This window comes from Cololabis saira, chromosome 11, assembly GCF_033807715.1.
Source record: "Cololabis saira isolate AMF1-May2022 chromosome 11, fColSai1.1, whole genome shotgun sequence".
Classification (NCBI taxonomy): Eukaryota; Metazoa; Chordata; class Actinopteri; order Beloniformes; family Belonidae; genus Cololabis; species Cololabis saira.
The window spans coordinates 339,700-364,500 of NC_084597.1; the positions used below are offsets into that span (position 1 = coordinate 339,700).

Genomic DNA, 24,801 nt, shown 5'->3' on the forward strand with positions numbered 1-24,801 from the left:
GTCACCAGATGTCAAATCAATAGAACACCTTTGGGATATGGTGGAACGGGAGATTCACATCATGGATGTGTAGCCGACAAATCTGCAGCAACTGCGTGACGCCATCATGTCAATATGGACCAAATTCTCTGAGGAATGTTTCCAGGACCTTTTTAAATCAAGGATTAGTCATCTAGTCCTGCCTTTTGCTGCAAAGCGGACAGACAAACCTCAGTCCCATTGAAATCCGGTTTTTCCCTGTGTTGCGGAAATTATGACGTTTATGGGCCAGATCCGTGCGATGGTGGTATAGTGGTGAGCATAGCTGCCTTCCAAGCAGTTGACCCGGGTTCGATTCCCGGCCATCGCAGCACTACTTTTGTGAAAAATCTGAATTTTCACAGTTCAATAGAGTTATTTCTCTTGAACTAGCAACTCTTAGAACTTCCTGTCTTCCTGTCTTCAGAATCGACCACGAAGGGGATGTAGCTCAGTGGTAGAGCGCATGCTTTGCATGTATGAGGCCCCGGGTTCAATCCCCGGCATCTCCATTATTTGTGTTAATAAACCACATGAATTAAGGAAGAGTAATCAGCAACACTGCTTGTTCCATAAAGGATGAATTATGTTCACAGTTAGACAAACTCACAAGATGAATTGGACTTGCTGTTTGCTATTGAACATCAATGCCTTCAAAAAGCTTTAATGGTCATGAGGAGTATATATGGGACACATACATGCATTTACACTCACCGGCCACTTTATTAGGTAAAATAACTGCTCCAACTGCTCTTCGACGAAAATTTCTAACCAGCCAATCACATGGCAGCAAATCAATGCAGTTAGGCACGTAGACATGGTCAAGAGAATCTCCTGTAGTTAAGACCAAGCATCAGAATGAGGAAGTACGGTGATTTAAGTGACTTTGAACGTGGCATGGTTGTTGGTAACAGACGGGCCGGTCTGAGTATTTCAGAACCTGCCAATCTACTGGGATTTTCACGCAAAAACCTCTCTGGGGTTCACAGAGAGTGGTCGGAAAAAGAGAAAATATCCAGTGGGCGCTAGTTCCTTGGGGGCAAATTCCTTGTGGATGCCAGAGGTCAGAAGAGAATGGCCAGACTGGTTGTAGCTGATAGAAAGGCAACAGTAACTCAAATAACCACTGGTTACAACCGAGGTATGCCGAAGAGCATCTCTGAATGCACAACACGTCGAACCTTGAGGTGGATGGGCCACAGCAGCAGAACCACACTGGGTACCACTCCTGTCAGCTAAGAACAGTACACGGAGGCTACAATTCACTCACTCAGGCTCGCCAAATTTGGACAACAGAAGTTTGGAAAAAGGTTGCCTGGTATGATGAATCTCAATATCGGCTGCGACATTCGGATGGTATGGTCAGAATTTGGCATCAACAACATGAAAGCATGGATCCATCCTGCCTTGTATCAACGGTTCAGGCTGGTGGTGGTGGTGTAACGGTTTGGGGGGATATTTTCCTGGCACACTTTGATCCCATCAGTACCAATTTAGCATCGTGCCAACGCCACAGCCTACCTGAGTATTGGTCCATCCCTTTATGACCGCAGTGTACCCATTTTCTGATGGCTACTTCCAGCAGGATAACGCGATGTGTCATAAAGCCCGAATCATCTCAGAACGGTTTGTTGAACATGACAATGAGTTCACTGTCCTCAAATGGCCTCCACAGTCACCAGATGTCAAATCAATAGAACACCTTTGGGATATGGTGGAACGGGAGATTCACATCATGGATGTGTAGCCGACAAATCTGCAGCAACTGCGTGACGCCATCATGTCAATATGGACCAAATTCTCTGAGGAATGTTTCCAGGACCTTTTTAAATCAAGGATTAGTCATCTAGTCCTGCCTTTTGCTGCAAAGCGGACAGACAAACCTCAGTCCCATTGAAATCCGGTTTTTCCCTGTGTTGCGGAAATTATGACGTTTATGGGCCAGATCCGTGCGATGGTGGTATAGTGGTGAGCATAGCTGCCTTCCAAGCAGTTGACCCGGGTTCGATTCCCGGCCATCGCAGCACTACTTTTGTGAAAAATCTGAATTTTCACAGTTCAATAGAGTTGTTTCTCTTGAACTAGCAACTCTTAGAACTTCCTGTCTTCCTGTCTTCAGGCTCGACCACGAAGGGGATGTAGCTCAGTGGTAGAGCGCATGCTTCGCATGTATGAGGCCCCGGGTTCAATCCCCGGCATCTCCATTCTTTGTGTTAATAAACCACATGAATTAAGGAAGAGTAATCAGCAACACTGCTTGTTCCATAAAGGATGAATTATGTTCACAGTTAGACAAACTCACAAGATGAATTGGACTTGCTGCTTGCTATTGAACATCAATGCCTTCAAAAAGCTTTAATGGTCATGAGGAGTATATATGGGACACATACATGCATTTACACTCACCGGCCACTTTATTAGGTAAAATAACTGCTACAACTGCTCTTTGACGAAAATTTCTAACCAGCCAATCACATGGCAGCAAATCAATGCAATTAGGCACGTAGACATGGTCAAGAGAATCTCCTGTAGTTAAGACCAAGCATCAGAATGAGGAAGTACGGTGATTTAAGTGACTTTGAACGTGGCATGGTTGTTGGTAACAGACGGGCCGGTCTGAGTATTTCAGAACCTGCCAATCTACTGGGATTTTCACGCAAAAACCTCTCTGGGGTTCACAGAGAGTGGTCGGAAAAAGAGAAAATATCCAGTGGGCGCTAGTTCCTTGGGGGCAAATTCCTTGTGGATGCCAGAGGTCAGAAGAGAATGGCCAGACTGGTTGTAGCTGATAGAAAGGCAACAGTAACTCAAATAACCACTGGTTACAACCGAGGTATGCCGAAGAGCATCTCTGAATGCACAACACGTCGAACCTTGAGGTGGATGGGCCACAGCAGCAGAACCACACTGGGTACCACTCCTGTCAGCTAAGAACAGTACACGGAGGCTACAATTCACTCACTCAGGCTCGCCAAATTTGGACAACAGAAGTTTGGAAAAAGGTTGCCTGGTATGATGAGTCTCAATATCGGCTGCGACATTCGGATGGTATGGTCAGAATTTGGCATCAACAACATGAAAGCATGGATCCATCCTGCCTTGTATCAACGGTTCAGGCTGGTGGTGGTGGTGTAACGGTTTGGGGGGATATTTTCCTGGCACACTTTGAACCCATCAGTACCAATTTAGCATCGTGCCAACGCCACAGCCTACCTGAGTATTGGTCCATCCCTTTATGACCGCAGTGTACCCATTTTCTGATGGCTACTTCCAGCAGGATAACGCGATGTGTCATAAAGCCAGAATCATCTCAGAACGGTTTGTTGAACATGACAATGAGTTCACTGTCCTCAAATGGCCTCCACAGTCACCAGATGTCAAATCAATAGAACACCTTTGGGATATGGTGGAACGGGAGATTCACATCATGGATGTGTAGCCGACAAATCTGCAGCAACTGTGTGACGCCATCATGTCAATATGGACCAAATTCTCTGAGGAATGTTTCCAGGACCTTTTTAAATCAAGGATTAGTCATCTAGTCCTGCCTTTTGCTGCAAAGCGGACAGACAAACCTCAGTCCCATTGAAATCCGGTTTTTCCCTGTGTTGCGGAAATTATGACGTTTATGGGCCAGATCCGTGCGATGGTGGTATAGTGGTGAGCATAGCTGCCTTCCAAGCAGTTGACCCGGGTTCGATTCCCGGCCATCGCAGCACTACTTTTGTGAAAAATCTGAATTTTCACAGTTCAATAGAGTTATTTCTCTTGAACTAGCAACTCTTAGAACTTCCTGTCTTCCTGTCTTCAGGATCGACCACGAAGGGGATGTAGCTCAGTGGTAGAGCGCATGCTTTGCATGTATGAGGCCCCGGGTTCAATCCCCGGCATCTCCATTATTTGTGTTAATAAACCACATGAATTAAGGAAGAGTAATCAGCAACACTGCTTGTTCCATAAAGGATGAATTATGTTCACAGTTAGACAAACTCACAAGATGAATTGGACTTGCTGTTTGCTATTGAACATCAATGCCTTCAAAAAGCTTTAATGGTCATGAGGAGTATATATGGGACACATACATGCATTTACACTCACCGGCCACTTTATTAGGTAAAATAACTGCAAAAACCTCTCTGGGGTTCACAGAGAGTGGTCGGAAAAAGAGAAAATATCCAGTGGGCGCTAGTTCCTTGGGGGCAAATTCCTTGTGGATGCCAGAGGTCAGAAGAGAATGGCCAGACTGGTTGTAGCTGATAGAAAGGCAACAGTAACTCAAATAACCACTGGTTACAACCGAGGTATGCCGAAGAGCATCTCTGAATGCACAACACGTCGAACCTTGAGGTGGATGGGCCACAGCAGCAGAACCACACTGGGTACCACTCCTGTCAGCTAAGAACAGTACACGGAGGCTACAATTCACTCACTCAGGCTCGCCAAATTTGGACAACAGAAGTTTGGAAAAAGGTTGCCTGGTATGATGAGTCTCAATATCGGCTGCGACATTCGGATGGTATGGTCAGAATTTGGCATCAACAACATGAAAGCATGGATCCATCCTGCCTTGTATCAACGGTTCAGGCTGGTGGTGGTGGTGTAACGGTTTGGGGGGATATTTTCCTGGCACACTTTGAACCCATCAGTACCAATTTAGCATCGTGCCAACGCCACAGCCTACCTGAGTATTGGTCCATCCCTTTATGACCGCAGTGTACCCATTTTCTGATGGCTACTTCCAGCAGGATAACGCGATGTGTCATAAAGCCCGAATCATCTCAGAACGGTTTGTTGAACATGACAATGAGTTCACTGTCCTCAAATGGCCTCCACAGTCACCAGATGTCAAATCAATAGAACACCTTTGGGATATGGTGGAACGGGAGATTCACATCATGGATGTGTAGCCGACAAATCTGCAGCAACTGCGTGACGCCATCATGTCAATATGGACCAAATTCTCTGAGGAATGTTTCCAGGACCTTTTTAAATCAAGGATTAGTCATCTAGTCCTGCCTTTTGCTGCAAAGCGGACAGACAAACCTCAGTCCCATTGAAATCCGGTTTTTCCCTGTGTTGCGGAAATTATGACGTTTATGGGACAGATCCGTGCGATGGTGGTATAGTGGTGAGCATAGCTGCCTTCCAAGCAGTTGACCCGGGTTCGATTCCCGGCCATCGCAGCACTACTTTTGTGAAAAATCTGAATTTTCACAGTTCAATAGAGTTATTTCTCTTGAACTATCAACTCTTAGAACTTCCTGTCTTCCTGTCTTCAGGCTCGACCACGAAGGGGATGTAGCTCAGTGGTAGAGCGCATGCTTCGCATGTATGAGGCCCCGGGTTCAATCCCCGGCATCTCCATTCTTTGTGTTAATAAACCACATGAATTAAGGAAGAGTAATCAGCAACACTGCTTGTTCCATAAAGGATGAATTATGTTCACAGTTAGACAAACTCACAAGATGAATTGGACTTGCTGCTTGCTATTGAACATCAATGCCTTCAAAAAGCTTTAATGGTCATGAGGAGTATATATGGGACACATACATGCATTTACACTCACCGGCCACTTTATTAGGTAAAATAACTGCTCCAACTGCTCTTTGACGAAAATTTCTAACCAGCCAATCACATGGCAGCAAATCAATGCAATTAGGCACGTAGACATGGTCAAGAGAATCTCCTGTAGTTAAGACCAAGCATCAGAATGAGGAAGTACGGTGATTTAAGTGACTTTGAACGTGGCATGGTTGTTGGTAACAGACGGGCCGGTCTGAGTATTTCAGAACCTGCCAATCTACTGGGATTTTCACGCAAAAACCTCTCTGGGGTTCACAGAGAGTGGTCGGAAAAAGAGAAAATATCCAGTGGGCGCTAGTTCCTTGGGGGCAAATTCCTTGTGGATGCCAGAGGTCAGAAGAGAATGGCCAGACTGGTTGTAGCTGATAGAAAGGCAACAGTAACTCAAATAACCACTGGTTACAACCGAGGTATGCCGAAGAGCATCTCTGAATGCACAACACGTCGAACCTTGAGGTGGATGGGCCACAGCAGCAGAACCACACTGGGTACCACTCCTGTCAGCTAAGAACAGTACACGGAGGCTACAATTCACTCACTCAGGCTCGCCAAATTTGGACAACAGAAGTTTGGAAAAAGGTTGCCTGGTATGATGAGTCTCAATATCGGCTGCGACATTCGGATGGTATGGTCAGAATTTGGCATCAACAACATGAAAGCATGGATCCATCCTGCCTTGTATCAACGGTTCAGGCTGGTGGTGGTGGTGTAACGGTTTGGGGGGATATTTTCCTGGCACACTTTGAACCCATCAGTACCAATTTAGCATCGTGCCAACGCCACAGCCTACCTGAGTATTGGTCCATCCCTTTATGACCGCAGTGTACCCATTTTCTGATGGCTACTTCCAGCAGGATAACGCGATGTGTCATAAAGCCCGAATCATCTCAGAACGGTTTGTTGAACATGACAATGAGTTCACTGTCCTCAAATGGCCTCCACAGTCACCAGATGTCAAATCAATAGAACACCTTTGGGATATGGTGGAACGGGAGATTCACATCATGGATTTGTAGCCGACAAATCTGCAGCAACTGTGTGACGCCATCATGTCAATATGGACCAAATTCTCTGAGGAATGTTTCCAGGACCTTTTTAAATCAAGGATTAGTCATCTAGTCCTGCCTTTTGCTGCAAAGCGGACAGACAAACCTCAGTCCCATTGAAATCCGGTTTTTCCCTGTGTTGCTGAAATTATGACGTTTATGGGCCAGATCCGTGCAATGGTGGTATAGTGGTGAGCATAGCTGCCTTCCAAGCAGTTGACCCGGGTTCGATTCCCGGCCATCGCAGCACTACTTTTGTGAAAAATCTGAATTTTCACAGTTCAATAGAGTTATTTCTCTTGAACTAGCAACTCTTAGAACTTCCTGTCTTCCTGTCTTCAGGCTCGACCACGAAGGGGATGTAGCTCAGTGGTAGAGCGCATGCTTCGCATGTATGAGGCCCCGGGTTCAATCCCCGGCATCTCCATTCTTTGTGTTAATAAACCACATGAATTAAGGAAGAGTAATCAGCAACACTGCTTGTTCCATAAAGGATGAATTATGTTCACAGTTAGACAAACTCACAAGATGAATTGGACTTGCTGTTTGCTATTGAACATCAATGCCTTCAAAAAGCTTTAATGGTCATGAGGAGTATATATGGGACACATACATGCATTTACACTCACCGGCCACTTTATTAGGTAAAATAACTGCAAAAACCTCTCTGGGGTTCACAGAGAGTGGTCGGAAAAAGAGAAAATATCCAGTGGGCGCTAGTTCCTTGGGGGCAAATTCCTTGTGGATGCCAGAGGTCAGAAGAGAATGGCCAGACTGGTTGTAGCTGATAGAAAGGCAACAGTAACTCAAATAACCACTGGTTACAACCGAGGTATGCCGAAGAGCATCTCTGAATGCACAACACGTCGAACCTTGAGGTGGATGGGCCACAGCAGCAGAACCACACTGGGTACCACTCCTGTCAGCTAAGAACAGTACACGGAGGCTACAATTCACTCACTCAGGCTCGCCAAATTTGGACAACAGAAGTTTGGAAAAAGGTTGCCTGGTATGATGAGTCTCAATATCGGCTGCGACATTCGGATGGTATGGTCAGAATTTGGCATCAACAACATGAAAGCATGGATCCATCCTGCCTTGTATCAACGGTTCAGGCTGGTGGTGGTGGTGTAACGGTTTGGGGGGATATTTTCCTGGCACACTTTGAACCCATCAGTACCAATTTAGCATCGTGCCAACGCCACAGCCTACCTGAGTATTGGTCCATCCCTTTATGACCGCAGTGTACCCATTTTCTGATGGCTACTTCCAGCAGGATAACGCGATGTGTCATAAAGCCCGAATCATCTCAGAACGGTTTGTTGAACATGACAATGAGTTCACTGTCCTCAAATGGCCTCCACAGTCACCAGATGTCAAATCAATAGAACACCTTTGGTATATGGTGGAACGGGAGATTCACATCATGGATGTGTAGCCGACAAATCTGCAGCAACTGCGTGACGCCATCATGTCAATATGGACCAAATTCTCTGAGGAATGTTTCCAGGACCTTTTTAAATCAAGGATTAGTCATCTAGTCCTGCCTTTTGCTGCAAAGCGGACAGACAAACCTCAGTCCCATTGAAATCCGGTTTTTCCCTGTGTTGGGGAAATTATGACGTTTATGGGCCAGATCCGTGCGATGGTGGTATAGTGGTGAGCATAGCTGCCTTCCAAGCAGTTGACCCGGGTTCGATTCCCGGCCATCGCAGCACTACTTTTGTGAAAAATCTGAATTTTCACAGTTCAATAGAGTTATTTCTCTTGAACTATCAACTCTTAGAACTTCCTGTCTTCCTGTCTTCAGGCTCGACCACGAAGGGGATGTAGCTCAGTGGTAGAGCGCATGCTTCGCATGTATGAGGCCCCGGGTTCAATCCCCGGCATCTCCATTCTTTGTGTTAATAAACCACATGAATTAAGGAAGAGTAATCAGCAACACTGCTTGTTCCATAAAGGATGAATTATGTTCACAGTTAGACAAACTCACAAGATGAATTGGACTTGCTGCTTGCTATTGAACATCAATGCCTTCAAAAAGCTTTAATGGTCATGAGGAGTATATATGGGACACATACATGCATTTACACTCACCGGCCACTTTATTAGGTAAAATAACTGCTCCAACTGCTCTTTGACGAAAATTTCTAACCAGCCAATCACATGGCAGCAAATCAATGCAATTAGGCACGTAGACATGGTCAAGAGAATCTCCTGTAGTTAAGACCAAGCATCAGAATGAGGAAGTACGGTGATTTAAGTGACTTTGAACGTGGCATGGTTGTTGGTAACAGACGGGCCGGTCTGAGTATTTCAGAACCTGCCAATCTACTGGGATTTTCACGCAAAAACCTCTCTGGGGTTCACAGAGAGTGGTCGGAAAAAGAGAAAATATCCAGTGGGCGCTAGTTCCTTGGGGGCAAATTCCTTGTGGATGCCAGAGGTCAGAAGAGAATGGCCAGACTGGTTGTAGCTGATAGAAAGGCAACAGTAACTCAAATAACCACTGGTTACAACCGAGGTATGCCGAAGAGCATCTCTGAATGCACAACACGTCGAACCTTGAGGTGGATGGGCCACAGCAGCAGAACCACACTGGGTACCACTCCTGTCAGCTAAGAACAGTACACGGAGGCTACAATTCACTCACTCAGGCTCGCCAAATTTGGACAACAGAAGTTTGGAAAAAGGTTGCCTGGTATGATGAGTCTCAATATCGGCTGCGACATTCGGATGGTATGGTCAGAGTTTGGCATCAACAACATGAAAGCATGGATCCATCCTGCCTTGTATCAACGGTTCAGGCTGGTGGTGGTGGTGTAACGGTTTGGGGGGATATTTTCCTGGCACACTTTGAACCCATCAGTACCAATTTAGCATCGTGCCAACGCCACAGCCTACCTGAGTATTGGTCCATCCCTTTATGACCGCAGTGTACCCATTTTCTGATGGCTACTTCCAGCAGGATAACGCGATGTGTCATAAAGCCCGAATCATCTCAGAACGGTTTGTTGAACATGACAATGAGTTCACTGTCCTCAAATGGCCTCCACAGTCACCAGATGTCAAATCAATAGAACACCTTTGGTATATGGTGGAACGGGAGATTCACATCATGGATGTGTAGCCGACAAATCTGCAGCAACTGCGTGACGCCATCATGTCAATATGGACCAAATTCTCTGAGGAATGTTTCCAGGACCTTTTTAAATCAAGGATTAGTCATCTAGTCCTGCCTTTTGCTGCAAAGCGGACAGACAAACCTCAGTCCCATTGAAATCCGGTTTTTCCCTGTGTTGGGGAAATTATGACGTTTATGGGCCAGATCCGTGCGATGGTGGTATAGTGGTGAGCATAGCTGCCTTCCAAGCAGTTGACCCGGGTTCGATTCCCGGCCATCGCAGCACTACTTTTGTGAAAAATCTGAATTTTCACAGTTCAATAGAGTTATTTCTCTTGAACTATCAACTCTTAGAACTTCCTGTCTTCCTGTCTTCAGGCTCGACCACGAAGGGGATGTAGCTCAGTGGTAGAGCGCATGCTTCGCATGTATGAGGCCCCGGGTTCAATCCCCGGCATCTCCATTCTTTGTGTTAATAAACCACATGAATTAAGGAAGAGTAATCAGCAACACTGCTTGTTCCATAAAGGATGAATTATGTTCACAGTTAGACAAACTCACAAGATGAATTGGACTTGCTGCTTGCTATTGAACATCAATGCCTTCAAAAAGCTTTAATGGTCATGAGGAGTATATATGGGACACATACATGCATTTACACTCACCGGCCACTTTATTAGGTAAAATAACTGCTCCAACTGCTCTTTGACGAAAATTTCTAACCAGCCAATCACATGGCAGCAAATCAATGCAATTAGGCACGTAGACATGGTCAAGAGAATCTCCTGTAGTTAAGACCAAGCATCAGAATGAGGAAGTACGGTGATTTAAGTGACTTTGAACGTGGCATGGTTGTTGGTAACAGACGGGCCGGTCTGAGTATTTCAGAACCTGCCAATCTACTGGGATTTTCACGCAAAAACCTCTCTGGGGTTCACAGAGAGTGGTCGGAAAAAGAGAAAATATCCAGTGGGCGCTAGTTCCTTGGGGGCAAATTCCTTGTGGATGCCAGAGGTCAGAAGAGAATGGCCAGACTGGTTGTAGCTGATAGAAAGGCAACAGTAACTCAAATAACCACTGGTTACAACCGAGGTATGCCGAAGAGCATCTCTGAATGCACAACACGTCGAACCTTGAGGTGGATGGGCCACAGCAGCAGAACCACACTGGGTACCACTCCTGTCAGCTAAGAACAGTACACGGAGGCTACAATTCACTCACTCAGGCTCGCCAAATTTGGACAACAGAAGTTTGGAAAAAGGTTGCCTGGTATGATGAGTCTCAATATCGGCTGCGACATTCGGATGGTATGGTCAGAGTTTGGCATCAACAACATGAAAGCATGGATCCATCCTGCCTTGTATCAACGGTTCAGGCTGGTGGTGGTGGTGTAACGGTTTGGGGGGATATTTTCCTGGCACACTTTGAACCCATCAGTACCAATTTAGCATCGTGCCAACGCCACAGCCTACCTGAGTATTGGTCCATCCCTTTATGATCGCAGTGTACCCATTTTCTGATGGCTACTTCCAGCAGGATAACGCGATGTGTCATAAAGCCCGAATCATCTCAGAACGGTTTGTTGAACATGACAATGAGTTCACTGTCCTCAAATGGCCTCCACAGTCACCAGATGTCAAATCAATAGAACACCTTTGGGATATGGTGGAACGGGAGATTCACATCATGGATTTGTAGCCGACAAATCTGCAGCAACTGTGTGACGCCATCATGTCAATATGGACCAAATTCTCTGAGGAATGTTTCCAGGACCTTTTTAAATCAAGGATTAGTCATCTAGTCCTGCCTTTTGCTGCAAAGCGGACAGACAAACCTCAGTCCCATTGAAATCCGGTTTTTCCCTGTGTTGCGGAAATTATGACGTTTATGGGCCAGATCCGTGCGATGGTGGTATAGTGGTGAGCATAGCTGCCTTCCAAGCAGTTGACCCGGGTTCGATTCCCGGCCATCGCAGCACTACTTTTGTGAAAAATCTGAATTTTCACAGTTCAATAGAGTTATTTCTCTTGAACTAGCAACTCTTAGAACTTCCTGTCTTCCTGTCTTCAGGATTGACCACGAAGGGGATGTAGCTCAGTGGTAGAGCGCATGCTTTGCATGTATGAGGCCCCGGGTTCAATCCCCGGCATCTCCATTATTTGTGTTAATAAACCACATGAATTAAGGAAGAGTAATCAGCAACACTGCTTGTTCCATAAAGGATGAATTATGTTCACAGTTAGACAAACTCACAAGATGAATTGGACTTGCTGCTTGCTATTGAACATCAATGCCTTCAAAAAGCTTTAATGGTCATGAGGAGTATATATGGGACACATACATGCATTTACACTCACCGGCCACTTTATTAGGTAAAATAACTGCTCCAACTGCTCTTCGACGAAAATTTCTAACCAGCCAATCACATGGCAGCAAATCAATGCAATTAGGCACGTAGACATGGTCAAGAGAATCTCCTGTAGTTAAGACCAAGCATCAGAATGAGGAAGTACGGTGATTTAAGTGACTTTGAACGTGGCATGGTTGTTGGTAACAGACGGGCCGGTCTGAGTATTTCAGAACCTGCCAATCTACTGGGATTTTCACGCAAAAACCTCTCTGGGGTTCACAGAGAGTGGTCGGAAAAAGAGAAAATATCCAGTGGGCGCTAGTTCCTTGGGGGCAAATTCCTTGTGGATGCCAGAGGTCAGAAGAGAATGGCCAGACTGGTTGTAGCTGATAGAAAGGCAACAGTAACTCAAATAACCACTGGTTACAACCGAGGTATGCCGAAGAGCATCTCTGAATGCACAACACGTCGAACCTTGAGGTGGATGGACCACAGCAGCAGAACCACACTGGGTACCACTCCTGTCAGCTAAGAACAGTACACGGAGGCTACAATTCACTCACTCAGGCTCGCCAAATTTGGACAACAGAAGTTTGGAAAAAGGTTGCCTGGTATGTTGAGTCTCAATATCCGCTGCGACATTCGGATGGTATGGTCAGAATTTGGCATCAACAACATGAAAGCATGGATCCATCCTGCCTTGTATCAACGGTTCAGGCTGGTGGTGGTGGTGGTGTAACGGTTTGGGGGGATATTTTCCTGGCACACTTTGAACCCATCAGTACCAATTTAGCATCGTGCCAACGCCACAGCCTACCTGAGTATTGGTCCATCCCTTTATGACCGCAGTGTACCCATTTTCTGATGGCTACTTCCAGCAGGATAACGCGATGTGTCATAAAGCCCGAATCATCTCAGAACGGTTTGTTGAACATGACAATGAGTTCACTGTCCTCAAATGGCCTCCACAGTCACCAGATGTCAAATCAATAGAACACCTTTGGGATATGGTGGAACGGGAGATTCACATCATGGATGTGTAGCCGACAAATCTGCAGCAACTGCGTGACGCCATCATGTCAATATGGACCAAATTCTCTGAGGAATGTTTCCAGGACCTTTTTAAATCAAGGATTAGTCATCTAGTCCTGCCTTTTGCTGCAAAGCGGACAGACAAACCTCAGTCCCATTGAAATCCGGTTTTTCCCTTTGATGCGGAAATTATGACGTTTATGGGCCAGATCCGTGAGATGGTGGTATAGTGGTGAGCATAGCTGCCTTCCAAGCAGTTGACCCGGGTTCGATTCCCGGCCATCGCAGCACTACTTTTGTGAAAAATCTGAATTTTCACAGTTCAATAGAGTTATTTCTCTTGAACTAGCAACTCTTAGAACTTCCTGTCTTCCTGTCTTCAGGATTGACCACGAAGGGGATGTAGCTCAGTGGTAGAGCGCATGCTTTGCATGTATGAGGCCCCGGGTTCAATCCCCGGCATCTCCATTATTTGTGTTAATAAACCACATGAATTAAGGAAGAGTAATCAGCAACACTGCTTGTTCCATAAAGGATGAATTATGTTCACAGTTAGACAAACTCACAAGATGAATTGGACTTGCTGCTTGCTATTGAACATCAATGCCTTCAAAAAGCTTTAATGGTCATGAGGAGTATATATGGGACACATACATGCATTTACACTCACCGGCCACTTTATTAGGTAAAATAACTGCTCCAACTGCTCTTCGACGAAAATTTCTAACCAGCCAATCACATGGCAGCAAATCAATGCAATTAGGCACGTAGACATGGTCAAGAGAATCTCCTGTAGTTAAGACCAAGCATCAGAATGAGGAAGTACGGTGATTTAAGTGACTTTGAACGTGGCATGGTTGTTGGTAACAGACGGGCCGGTCTGAGTATTTCAGAACCTGCCAATCTACTGGGATTTTCACGCAAAAACCTCTCTGGGGTTCACAGAGAGTGGTCGGAAAAAGAGAAAATATCCAGTGGGCGCTAGTTCCTTGGGGGCAAATTCCTTGTGGATGCCAGAGGTCAGAAGAGAATGGCCAGACTGGTTGTAGCTGATAGAAAGGCAACAGTAACTCAAATAACCACTGGTTACAACCGAGGTATGCCGAAGAGCATCTCTGAATGCACAACACGTCGAACCTTGAGGTGGATGGACCACAGCAGCAGAACCACACTGGGTACCACTCCTGTCAGCTAAGAACAGTACACGGAGGCTACAATTCACTCACTCAGGCTCGCCAAATTTGGACAACAGAAGTTTGGAAAAAGGTTGCCTGGTATGTTGAGTCTCAATATCCGCTGCGACATTCGGATGGTATGGTCAGAATTTGGCATCAACAACATGAAAGCATGGATCCATCCTGCCTTGTATCAACGGTTCAGGCTGGTGGTGGTGGTGGTGTAACGGTTTGGGGGGATATTTTCCTGGCACACTTTGAACCCATCAGTACCAATTTAGCATCGTGCCAACGCCACAGCCTACCTGAGTATTGGTCCATCCCTTTATGACCGCAGTGTACCCATTTTCTGATGGCTACTTCCAGCAGGATAACGCGATGTGTCATAAAGCCCGAATCATCTCAGAACGGTTTGTTGAACATGACAATGAGTTCACTGTCCTCAAATGGCCTCCACAGTCACCAGATGTCAAATCAATAGAACACCTTTGGGATATGGTGGAACGGGAGATTCACATCATGGATGTGTAGCCGACAAATCTGCAGCAACTGCGTGACGCCATCATGTCAATATGGACCAAATTCTCTGAGGAATGTTTCCAGGACCTTTTTAAATCAAGGATTAGTCATCTAGTCCTGCCTTATGCTGCAAAGCGGACAGACAAACCTCAGTCCCATTGAAATCCGGTTTTTCCCTGTGTTGCGGAAATTATGACGTTTATGGGCCAGATCCGTGCGATGGTGGTATAGTGGTGAGCATAGCTGCCTTCCAAGCAGTTGACCCGGGTTCGATTCCCGGCCATCGCAGCACTACTTTTGTGAAAAATCTGAATTTTCACAGTTCAATAGAGTTATTTCTCTTGAACTAGCAACTCTTAGAACTTCCTGTCTTCCTGTCTTCAGGATTGACCACGAAGGGGATGTAGCTCAGTGGTAGAGCCCATGCTTTGCATGTATGAGGCACCGGGTTCAATCCCCGGCATCTCCATTATTTGTGTTAATAAACCACATGAATTAAGGAAGAGTAATCAGCAACACTGCTTGTTCCATAAAGGATGAATTATGTTCACAGTTAGACAAACTCACAATATGAATTGGACTTGCTGCTTGCTATTGAACATCAATGCCTTCAAAAAGCTTTAATGGTCATGAGGAGTATATATGGGACACATACATGCATTTACACTCACCGGCCACTTTATTAGGTAAAATAACTGCTCCAACTGCTCTTCGACGAAAATTTCTAACCAGCCAATCACATAGCAGCAAATCAATGCAATTAGGCACGTAGACATGGTCAAGAGAATCTCCTGTAGTTAAGACCAAGCATCAGAATGAGGAAGTACGGTGATTTAAGTGACTTTGAACGTGGCATGGTTGTTGGTAACAGACGGGCCTGTCTGAGTATTTCAGAACCTGCCAATCTACTGGGATTTTCACGCAAAAACCTCTCTGGGGTTCACAGAGAGTGGTCGGAAAAGGAGAAAATATCCAGTGGGCGCTAGTTCCTTGGGGGCAAATTCCTTGTGGATGCCAGAGGTCAGAAGAGAATGGCCAGACTGGTTGTAGCTGATAGAAAGGCAACAGTAACTCAAATAACCACTGGTTACAACCGAGGTATGCCGAAGAGCATCTCTGAATGCACAACACGTCGAACCTTGAGGTGGATGGGCCACAGCAGCAGAACCACACTGGGTACCACTCCTGTCAGCTAAGAACAGTACACGGAGGCTACAATTCACTCACTCAGGCTCGCCAAATTTGGACAACAGAAGTTTGGAAAAAGGTTGCCTGGTATGATGAGTCTCAATATCCGCTGCGACATTCGGATGGTATGGTCAGAATTTGGCATCAACAACATGAAAGCATGGATCCATCCTGCCTTGTATCAACGGTTCAGGCTGGTGGTGGTGGTGTAACGGTTTGGGGGGATATTTTCCTGGCACACTTTGAACCCATCAGTACCAATTTAGCATCGTGCCAACGCCACAGCCTACCTGAGTATTGGTCCATCCCTTTATGACCGCAGTGTACCCATTTTCTGATGGCTACTTCCAGCAGGATAACGCGATGTGTCATAAAGCCTGAATCATCTCCGAACGGTTTGTTGAACATGACAATTAGTTCACTGTCCTCAAATGGCCTCCACAGTCACCAGATGTCAAATCAATAGAACACCTTTGGGATATGGTGGAACGGGAGATTCACATCATGGATGTGTAGCCGACAAATCTGCAGCAACTGCGTGACGCCATCATGTCAATATGGACCAAATTATCTGAGGAATGTTTCCAGGACCTTTTTAAATCAAGGATTAGTCATCTAGTCCTGCCTTTTGCTGCAAAGCGGACAGACAAACCTCAGTCCCATTGAAATCCGGTTTTTCCCTGTGTTGCGGAAATTATGACGTTTATGGGCCAGATCCGTGCGATGGTGTTATAGTGGTGAGCATAGCTGCCTTCCAAGCAGTTGACCCGGGTTCGATTCCCGGCCATCGCAGCACTACTTTTGTGAAAAATCTGAATTTTCACAGTTCAATAGAGTTATTTCTCTTGAACTAGCAACTCTTAGAACTTCCTGTCTTCCTGTCTTCAGGATCGACCACGAAGGGGATGTAGCTCAGTGGTAGAGCGCATGCTTTGCATGTATGAGGCCCCGGGTTCAATCCCCGGCATCTCCATTATTTGTGTTAATAAACCACATGAATTAAGGAAGAGTAATCAGCAACACTGCTTGTTCCATAAAGGATGAATTATGTTCACAGTTAGACAAACTCACAAGATGAATTGGACTTGCTGCTTGCTATTGAACATCAATGCCTTCAAAAACCTTTAATGGTCATGAGGAGTATATATGGGACACATACATACATTTACACTCACCGGCCACTTTATTAGGTAAAATAACTGCTCCAACTGCTTTTCGACGAAAATGTCTAACCAGCCAATCACATGGCAGCAAATCAATGCAATTAGGCACGTAGACATGGTCAAGAGAATCTCCTGTAGTTAAGACCAAGCATCAGAATGAGGAAGTACGGTGATTTAAGTGACTTTGAACGTGGAATGGTTGTTGGTAACAGACGGGCCGGTCTGAGTATTTCAGAACCTGCCAACCTGCCAACCTGGGATTTTCACGCAAAAACCTCTCTGGGGTTCACAGAAAGGGGTCGGAAAAAGAGAAAATATCCAGTGGGCGCTAGTTCCTTGGGGGCAAATTCCTTGTGGATGCCAGAGGTCAGAAGAGAATGGCCAGACTGGTTGTAGCTGATAGAAAGGCAACAGTAACTCAAATAACCACTGGTTACAACCGAGGTATGCCGAAGAGCATCTCTGAATGCACAACACGTCGAACCTTGAGGTGGATGGGCCACAGCAGCAGAACCACACTGGGTACCACTCCTGTCAGCTAAGAACAGTACACGGAGGCTACAATTCACTCACTCAGGCTCGCCAAATTTGGACAACAGAAGTTTGGAAAAAGGTTGCCTGGTATGATGAGTCTCAATATCCGCTGCGACATTCGGATGGTATGGTCAGAATTTGGCATCAACAACATGAAAGCATGGATCCATCCTGCCTTGTATCAACGGTTCAGGCTGGTGGTGGTGGTGTAACGGTTTGGGGGGATATTTTCCTGGCACACTTTGAACCCATCAGTACCAATTTAGCATTGTGCCAACGCCACAGCCTACCTGAGTATTGGTCCATCCCTTTATGACCGCAGTGTACCCATTTTCTGATGGCTACTTCCAGCAGGATAACACGATGTGTCATAAAGCCCGAATCCTCTCAGAACGGTTTGTTGAACATGACAATGAGTTCACTGTCCTCAAATGGCCTCCACAGTCACCAGATGTCAAATCAATAGAACACCTTTGGGATATGGTGGAACGGGAGATACACATCATGGATGTGTAGCCGACAAATCTGCAGCAACTGCGTGACGCCATCATGTCAATATGGACCAAATTCTCTGAGGAATGTTTCCAGGACCTTTTTAAATCAAGGATTAGTCATCTAGTCCTGCCTTTTGCTGCAAAGCGGACAGACAAACCTCAGTCCCATTGAAATCCGGTTTTTCCCTGTGTTGCGGAAATTATGACGTTTATGGGCCAGATCCGTGCGATGGTGGTATAGTGGTGAGCATAGCTGCCTTCCAAGCAGTTGACCCGGGTTCGATTCCCGGCCATCGCAGCACTACTTTTGTGAAAAATCTGAATTTTCACAGTTCAATAGAGTTATTTCTCTTGAACTAGCAACTCTTAGAACTTCCTGTCTTCCTGTCTTCAGGATCGACCACGAAGGGGATGTAGCTCAGTGGTAGAGCGCATGTTTTGCATGTATGAGGCCCCGGGTTCAATCCCCGGCATCTCCATTATTTGTGTTAATAAACCACATGAATTAAGGAAGAGTAATCAGCAACACTGCTTGTTCCATAAAGGATGAATTATGTTCACAGTTAGACAAACTCAAAAGATGAATTGGACTTGCTGCTTGCTATTGAACATCAATGCCTTCAAAAAGCTTTAATGGTCATGAGGAGTATATATGGGACACATACATGCATTTACACTCACCGGCCACTTTAGTAGGTAAAATAACTGCTCCAACTGCTCTTCGACGAAAATTTCTAACCAGCCAATCACATAGCAGCAAATCAATGCAATTAGGCACGTAGACATGGTCAAGAGAATCTCCTGTAGTTAAGACCAAGCATCAGAATGAGGAAGTACGGTGATTTAAGTGACTTTGAACGTGGCATGGTTGTTGGTAACAGACGGGCCGGTCTGAGTATTTCAGAACCTGCCAATCTACTGGGATTTTCACGCAAAAACCTCTCTGGGGTTCACAGAGAGTGGTCGGAAAAAGAGAAAATATCCAGTGGGCGCTAGTTCCTTGGGGGCAAATTCCTTGTGGATGCCAGAGGTCAGAAGAGAATGGCCAGACTGGTTGTAGCTGATAGAAAGGCAACAGTAACTCAAATAACCACTGGTTACAACCGAGGTATGCCGAAGAGCATCTCTGAATGCACAACACGTCGAACCTTGAGGTGGATGGGCCACAGCAGCAGAACCACACTGGGTACCACTCCTGTCAGCTAAGAACAGTACACGGAGGCTACAATTCACTCACTCAGGCTCGCCAAATTTGGACAACAGAAGTTTGGAAAAAGGTTGCCTGGTATGATGAGTCTCAATATCCGCTGCGACATTCGGATGGTATGGTCAGAATTTGGCATCAACAACATGAAAGCATGGATCCATCCTGCCTTGTATCAACGGTTCAGGCTGGTGGTGGTGGTGTAACGGTTTGGGGGGATATTTTCCTGGCACACTTTGAACCCATCAGTACCAATTTAGCATCGTGCCAACGCCACAGCCTACCTGAGTATTGGTCCATCCCTTTATGACCGCAGTGTACCCATTTTCTGATGGCTACTTCCAGCAGGATAACGCGATGTGTCATAAAGCCCGAATCATCTCAGAACGGTTTGTTGAACATGACAATGAGTTCACTGTCCTCAAATGGCCTCCACAGTCACCAGATGTCAAATCAATAGAACACCTTTGGGATATGGTGGAACGGGAGATTCACATCATGGATGTGTAGCCGACAAATCTGCAGCAACTGCGTGACGCCATCATGTCAATATGGACCAAATTCTCTGAGGAATGTTTCCAGGACCTTTTTAAATCAAGGATTAGTCATCTAGTCCTGCCTTATGCTGCAAAGCGGACAGACAAACCTCAGTCCCATTGAAATCCGGTTTTTCCCTGTGTTGTGGAAATTATGACGTTTATGGGCCAGATCCGTGCGATGGTGGTATAGTGGTGAGCATAGCTGCCTTCCAAGCAGTTGACCCGGGTTCGATTCCCGGCCATCGCAGCACTACTTTTGTGAAAAATCTGAATTTTCACAGTTCAATAGAGTTATTTCTCTTGAACTAGCAACTCTTAGAACTTCCTGTCTTCCTGTCTTCAGGATCGACCACGAAGGGGATGTAGCTCAGTGGTAGAGCGCATGTTTTGCATGTATGAGGCCCCGGGTTCAATCCCCGGCATCTCCATTATTTGTGTTAATAAACCACATGAATTAAGGAAGAGTAATCAGCAACACTGCTTGTTCCATAAAGGATGAATTATGTTCACAGTTAGACAAACTCAAAAGATGAATTGGACTTGCTGCTTGCTATTGAACATCAATGCCTTCAAAAAGCTTTAATGGTCATGAGGAGTATATATGGGACACATACATGCATTTACACTCACCGGCCACTTTAGTAGGTAAAATAACTGCTCCAACTGCTCTTCGACGAAAATTTCTAACCAGCCAATCACATAGCAGCAAATCAATGCAATTAGGCACGTAGACATGGTCAAGAGAATCTCCTGTAGTTAAGACCAAGCATCAGAATGAGGAAGTACGGTGATTTAAGTGACTTTGAACGTGGCATGGTTGTTGGTAACAGACGGGCCGGTCTGAGTATTTCAGAACCTGCCAATCTACTGGGATTTTCACGCAAAAAACCTCTCTGGGGTTCACAGAGAGTGGTCGGAAAAAGAGAAAATATCCAGTGGGCGCTAGTTCCTTGGGGGCAAATTCCTTGTGGATGCCAGAGGTCAGAAGAGAATGGCCAGACTGGTTGTAGCTGATAGAAAGGCAACAGTAACTCAAATAACCACTGGTTACAACCGAGGTATGCCGAAGAGCATCTCTGAATGCACAACACGTCGAACCTTGAGGTGGATGGGCCACAGCAGCAGAACCACACTGGGTACCACTCCTGTCAGCTAAGAACAGTACACGGAGGCTACAATTCACTCACTCAGGCTCGCCAAATTTGGACAACAGAAGTTTGGAAAAAGGTTGCCTGGTATGATGAGTCTCAATATCCGCTGCGACATTCGGATGGTATGGTCAGAATTTGGCAGCAAGCATGGATCCATCCTGCCTTGTATCAACGGTTCAGGCTGGTGGTGGTGGTGTAACGGTTTGGGGGGATATTTTCCTGGCACACTTTGAACCCATCAGTACTAATTTAGCATCGTGCCAACGCCACAGCCTACCTGAGTATTGGTCCATCCCTTTATGACCGCAGTGTACCCATTTTCTGATGGCTACTTCCAGCAGGATAACGCGATGTGTCATAAAGCCCGAATCATCTCAGAACGGTTTGTTGAACATGACAATGAGTTCACTGTCCTCAAATGGCCTCCACAGTCACCAGATGTCAAATCAATAGAACACCTTTGGGATATGGTGGAACGGGAGATTCACATCATGGATGTGTAGCCGACAAATCTGCAGCAACTGCGTGACGCCATCATGTCAATATGGACCAAATTCTCTGAGGAATGTTTCCAGGACCTTTTTAAATCAAGGATTAGTCATCTAGTCCTGCCTTTTGCTGCAAAGCGGACAGACAAACCTCAGTCCCATTGAAATCCGGTTTTTCCCTGTGTTGCGGAAATTATGACGTTTATGGGCCAGATCCGTGCGATGGTGGTATAGTGGTGAGCATAGCTGCCTTCCAAGCAGTTGACCCGGGTTCGATTCCCGGCCATCGCAGCACTACTTTTGTGAAAAATTTGAATTTTCACAGTTCAATAGAGTTATTTCTCTTGAACTAGCAACTCTTAGAACTTCCTGTCTTCCTGTCTTCAGGATGGACCACGAAGGGGATGTAGCTCAGTGGTAGAGCGCATGCTTTGCATGTATGAGGCCCCGGGTTCAATCCCCGGCATCTCCATTATTTGTGTTAATAAACCACATGAATTAAGGAAGAGTAATCAGCAACACTGCTTGTTCCATAAAGGATGAATTATGTTCACAGTTAGACAAACTCAAAAGATGAATTGGACTTGCTGCTTGCTATTGAACATCAATGCCTTCAAAAAGCTTTAATGGTCATGAGGAGTATATATGGGACACATACATGCATTAACACTCACCGGCCACTTTATTAGGTAAAATAACTGCTCCAACTGCTCTTCGACGAAAATTTCTAACCAGCCAATCACATGGCAGCAAATCAATGCAATTAGGCACGTAGACATGGTCAAGAGAATCTCCTGTAGTTAAGACCAAGCATCAGAATGAGGAAGTACGGTGATTTAAGTGACTTTGAACGTGGCATGGTTGTTGGTAACAGACGGGCCGGTCTGAGTATTTCAGAACCTGCCAATCTACTGGGATTTTCACGCAAAAACCTCTCTGGGGTTCACAGAGAGTGGTCGGAAAAAGAGAAAATATCCAGTGGGCGCTAGTTCCTTGGGGGCAAATTCCTTGTGGATGCCAGAGGTCAGAAGAGAATGGCCAGACTGGTTGTAGCTGATAGAAAGGCAACAGTAACTCAAATAACCACTGGTTACAACCGAGGTATGCCGAAGAGCATCTCTGAATGCACAACACGTCGAACCTTGAGGTGGATGGGCCACAGCAGCAGAACCACACTGGGTACCACTCCTGTCAGCTAAGAACAGTACACGGAGGCTACAATTCACTCACTCAGGCTCGCCAAATTTGGACAACAGAAGTTTGGAAAAGGGTTGCCTGGTATGATGAGTCTCAATATCGGCTGCGACATTCGGATGGTATGGTCAGAATTTGGCATCAACAACATGAAAGCATGGATCCATCCTGCCTTGTATCAACGGTTCAGGCTGGTGGTGGTGGTGTAACGGTTTGGGGGGATATTTTCCTGGCACACTTTGAACCCATCAGTACCAATTTAGCATCGTGCCAACGCCACAGCCTACCTGAGTATTGGTCCATCCCTTTATGACCGCAGTGTACCCATTTTCTGATGGCTACTTCCAGCAGGATAACGCAATGTGTCATAAAGCCCGAATCATCTCAGAACGGTTTGTCGAACATGACAATGAGTTCACTGTCCTCAAATGGCCTCCACAGTCACCAGATGTCAAATCAATAGAACACCTTTGGGATATGGTGGAACGGGAGATTCACATCATGGATGTGTAGCCGACAAATCTGCAGCAACTGCGTGACGCCATCATGTCAATATGGACCAAATTCTCTGAGGAAGATTTCCAGGACCTTTTTAAATCAAGGATTAGTCATCTAGTCCTGCCTTTTGCTGCAAAGTGGACAGACAAACCTCAGTCCCATTGAAATCCGGTTTTTCCCTGTGTTGCGGAAATTATGACGTTTATGGGCCAGATCCGTGCGATGGTGGTATAGTGGTGAGCATAGCTGCCTTCCAAGCAGTTGACCCGGGTTCGATTCCCGGCCATCGCAGCACTACTTTTGTGAAAAATCTGAATTTTCACAGTTCAATAGAGTTATTTCTCTTGAACTAGCAACTCTTAGAACTTCCTGTCTTCCTGTCTTCAGAATCGACCACGAAGGGGATGTAGCTCAGTGGTAGAGCGCATGCTTTGCATGTATGAGGCCCCGGGTTCAATCCCCGGCATCTCCATTATTTGTGTTAGTAAACCACATGAATTAAGGAAGAGTAATCAGCAACACTGCTTGTTCCATAAAGGATGAATTATGTTCACAGTTAGACAAACTCACAAGATGAATTGGACTTGCTGCTTGCTATTGAACATCAATGCCTTCAAAAAGCTTTAATGGTCATGAGGAGTATATATGGGACACATACATGCATTTACACTCACCGGCCACTTTATTAGGTAAAATAACTGCTCCAACTGCTCTTCGACGAAAATTTCTAACCAGCCAATCACATGGCAGCAAATCAATGCAATTAGGCACGTAGACATGGTCAAGAGAATCTCCTGTAGTTAAGACCAAGCATCAGAATGAGGAAGTACGGTGATTTAAGTGACTTTGAACGTGGCATGGTTGTTGGTAACAGACGGGCCGGTCTGAGTATTTCAGAACCTGCCAATCTACTGGGATTTTCACGCAAAAACCTCTCTGGGGTTCACAGAGAGTGGTCGGAAAAAGAGAAAATATCCAGTGGGCGCTAGTTCCTTGGGGGCAAATTCCTTGTGGATGCCAGAGGTCAGAAGAGAATGGCCAGACTGGTTGTAGCTGATAGAAAGGCAACAGTAACTCAAATAACCACTGGTTACAACCGAGGTATGCCGAAGAGCATCTCTGAATGCACAACACGTCGAACCTTGAGGTGGATGGGCCACAGCAGCAGAACCACACTGGGTACCACTCCTGTCAGCTAAGAACAGTACACGGAGGCTACAATTCACTCACTCAGGCTCGCCAAATTTGGACAACAGAAGTTTGGAAAAGGGTTGCCTGGTATGATGAGTCTCAATATCGGCTGCGACATTCGGATGGTATGGTCAGAATTTGGCATCAACAACATGAAAGCATGGATCCATCCTGCCTTGTATCAACGGTTCAGGCTGGTGGTGGTGGTGTAACGGTTTGGGGGGATATTTTCCTGGCACACTTTGAACCCATCAGTACCAATTTAGCATCGTGCCAACGCCACAGCCTACCTGAGTATTGGTCCATCCCT

General features: G+C 45.8%; 30 non-coding genes across 30 annotated transcripts; all 30 read left to right on the forward strand.

Annotated features, from left to right (window-relative positions):
* Window positions 1-277: 277 nt before the first annotated feature.
* trnag-ucc (transfer RNA glycine (anticodon UCC)) lies at window positions 278-349 on the forward strand. The gene has a single exon. It is a non-coding gene; the product is annotated as a tRNA-Gly (tRNA).
* A 109-nt stretch (window positions 350-458) lies between these two features.
* trnaa-ugc (transfer RNA alanine (anticodon UGC)) lies at window positions 459-530 on the forward strand. The gene has a single exon. It is a non-coding gene; the product is annotated as a tRNA-Ala (tRNA).
* A 1,439-nt stretch (window positions 531-1,969) lies between these two features.
* trnag-ucc (transfer RNA glycine (anticodon UCC)) lies at window positions 1,970-2,041 on the forward strand. The gene has a single exon. It is a non-coding gene; the product is annotated as a tRNA-Gly (tRNA).
* A 109-nt stretch (window positions 2,042-2,150) lies between these two features.
* On the forward strand, window positions 2,151-2,222 carry trnaa-cgc (transfer RNA alanine (anticodon CGC)). Its single transcript has one exon. It is a non-coding gene; the product is annotated as a tRNA-Ala (tRNA).
* A 1,439-nt stretch (window positions 2,223-3,661) lies between these two features.
* trnag-ucc (transfer RNA glycine (anticodon UCC)) lies at window positions 3,662-3,733 on the forward strand. The gene has a single exon. It is a non-coding gene; the product is annotated as a tRNA-Gly (tRNA).
* A 109-nt stretch (window positions 3,734-3,842) lies between these two features.
* Window positions 3,843-3,914, forward strand: trnaa-ugc (transfer RNA alanine (anticodon UGC)). Its single transcript has one exon. It is a non-coding gene; the product is annotated as a tRNA-Ala (tRNA).
* A 1,215-nt stretch (window positions 3,915-5,129) lies between these two features.
* On the forward strand, window positions 5,130-5,201 carry trnag-ucc (transfer RNA glycine (anticodon UCC)). The gene has a single exon. It is a non-coding gene; the product is annotated as a tRNA-Gly (tRNA).
* A 109-nt stretch (window positions 5,202-5,310) lies between these two features.
* Window positions 5,311-5,382, forward strand: trnaa-cgc (transfer RNA alanine (anticodon CGC)). The gene has a single exon. It is a non-coding gene; the product is annotated as a tRNA-Ala (tRNA).
* Window positions 5,383-6,821: 1,439 nt separating this feature from the next.
* trnag-ucc (transfer RNA glycine (anticodon UCC)) lies at window positions 6,822-6,893 on the forward strand. Its single transcript has one exon. It is a non-coding gene; the product is annotated as a tRNA-Gly (tRNA).
* A 109-nt stretch (window positions 6,894-7,002) lies between these two features.
* trnaa-cgc (transfer RNA alanine (anticodon CGC)) lies at window positions 7,003-7,074 on the forward strand. The gene has a single exon. It is a non-coding gene; the product is annotated as a tRNA-Ala (tRNA).
* A 1,215-nt stretch (window positions 7,075-8,289) lies between these two features.
* On the forward strand, window positions 8,290-8,361 carry trnag-ucc (transfer RNA glycine (anticodon UCC)). Its single transcript has one exon. It is a non-coding gene; the product is annotated as a tRNA-Gly (tRNA).
* A 109-nt stretch (window positions 8,362-8,470) lies between these two features.
* trnaa-cgc (transfer RNA alanine (anticodon CGC)) lies at window positions 8,471-8,542 on the forward strand. Its single transcript has one exon. It is a non-coding gene; the product is annotated as a tRNA-Ala (tRNA).
* A 1,439-nt stretch (window positions 8,543-9,981) lies between these two features.
* Window positions 9,982-10,053, forward strand: trnag-ucc (transfer RNA glycine (anticodon UCC)). Its single transcript has one exon. It is a non-coding gene; the product is annotated as a tRNA-Gly (tRNA).
* A 109-nt stretch (window positions 10,054-10,162) lies between these two features.
* trnaa-cgc (transfer RNA alanine (anticodon CGC)) lies at window positions 10,163-10,234 on the forward strand. Its single transcript has one exon. It is a non-coding gene; the product is annotated as a tRNA-Ala (tRNA).
* A 1,439-nt stretch (window positions 10,235-11,673) lies between these two features.
* trnag-ucc (transfer RNA glycine (anticodon UCC)) lies at window positions 11,674-11,745 on the forward strand. Its single transcript has one exon. It is a non-coding gene; the product is annotated as a tRNA-Gly (tRNA).
* Window positions 11,746-11,854: 109 nt separating this feature from the next.
* trnaa-ugc (transfer RNA alanine (anticodon UGC)) lies at window positions 11,855-11,926 on the forward strand. The gene has a single exon. It is a non-coding gene; the product is annotated as a tRNA-Ala (tRNA).
* A 1,442-nt stretch (window positions 11,927-13,368) lies between these two features.
* trnag-ucc (transfer RNA glycine (anticodon UCC)) lies at window positions 13,369-13,440 on the forward strand. The gene has a single exon. It is a non-coding gene; the product is annotated as a tRNA-Gly (tRNA).
* A 109-nt stretch (window positions 13,441-13,549) lies between these two features.
* trnaa-ugc (transfer RNA alanine (anticodon UGC)) lies at window positions 13,550-13,621 on the forward strand. Its single transcript has one exon. It is a non-coding gene; the product is annotated as a tRNA-Ala (tRNA).
* A 1,442-nt stretch (window positions 13,622-15,063) lies between these two features.
* On the forward strand, window positions 15,064-15,135 carry trnag-ucc (transfer RNA glycine (anticodon UCC)). Its single transcript has one exon. It is a non-coding gene; the product is annotated as a tRNA-Gly (tRNA).
* Window positions 15,136-15,244: 109 nt separating this feature from the next.
* trnaa-ugc (transfer RNA alanine (anticodon UGC)) lies at window positions 15,245-15,316 on the forward strand. The gene has a single exon. It is a non-coding gene; the product is annotated as a tRNA-Ala (tRNA).
* Window positions 15,317-16,755: 1,439 nt separating this feature from the next.
* On the forward strand, window positions 16,756-16,827 carry trnag-ucc (transfer RNA glycine (anticodon UCC)). Its single transcript has one exon. It is a non-coding gene; the product is annotated as a tRNA-Gly (tRNA).
* Window positions 16,828-16,936: 109 nt separating this feature from the next.
* Window positions 16,937-17,008, forward strand: trnaa-ugc (transfer RNA alanine (anticodon UGC)). The gene has a single exon. It is a non-coding gene; the product is annotated as a tRNA-Ala (tRNA).
* Window positions 17,009-18,452: 1,444 nt separating this feature from the next.
* trnag-ucc (transfer RNA glycine (anticodon UCC)) lies at window positions 18,453-18,524 on the forward strand. Its single transcript has one exon. It is a non-coding gene; the product is annotated as a tRNA-Gly (tRNA).
* Window positions 18,525-18,633: 109 nt separating this feature from the next.
* On the forward strand, window positions 18,634-18,705 carry trnaa-ugc (transfer RNA alanine (anticodon UGC)). The gene has a single exon. It is a non-coding gene; the product is annotated as a tRNA-Ala (tRNA).
* A 1,439-nt stretch (window positions 18,706-20,144) lies between these two features.
* Window positions 20,145-20,216, forward strand: trnag-ucc (transfer RNA glycine (anticodon UCC)). Its single transcript has one exon. It is a non-coding gene; the product is annotated as a tRNA-Gly (tRNA).
* Window positions 20,217-20,325: 109 nt separating this feature from the next.
* Window positions 20,326-20,397, forward strand: trnaa-ugc (transfer RNA alanine (anticodon UGC)). Its single transcript has one exon. It is a non-coding gene; the product is annotated as a tRNA-Ala (tRNA).
* Window positions 20,398-21,827: 1,430 nt separating this feature from the next.
* On the forward strand, window positions 21,828-21,899 carry trnag-ucc (transfer RNA glycine (anticodon UCC)). Its single transcript has one exon. It is a non-coding gene; the product is annotated as a tRNA-Gly (tRNA).
* Window positions 21,900-22,008: 109 nt separating this feature from the next.
* trnaa-ugc (transfer RNA alanine (anticodon UGC)) lies at window positions 22,009-22,080 on the forward strand. Its single transcript has one exon. It is a non-coding gene; the product is annotated as a tRNA-Ala (tRNA).
* Window positions 22,081-23,519: 1,439 nt separating this feature from the next.
* On the forward strand, window positions 23,520-23,591 carry trnag-ucc (transfer RNA glycine (anticodon UCC)). Its single transcript has one exon. It is a non-coding gene; the product is annotated as a tRNA-Gly (tRNA).
* A 109-nt stretch (window positions 23,592-23,700) lies between these two features.
* On the forward strand, window positions 23,701-23,772 carry trnaa-ugc (transfer RNA alanine (anticodon UGC)). Its single transcript has one exon. It is a non-coding gene; the product is annotated as a tRNA-Ala (tRNA).
* The last annotated feature ends 1,029 nt before the right edge of the window (window positions 23,773-24,801 follow it).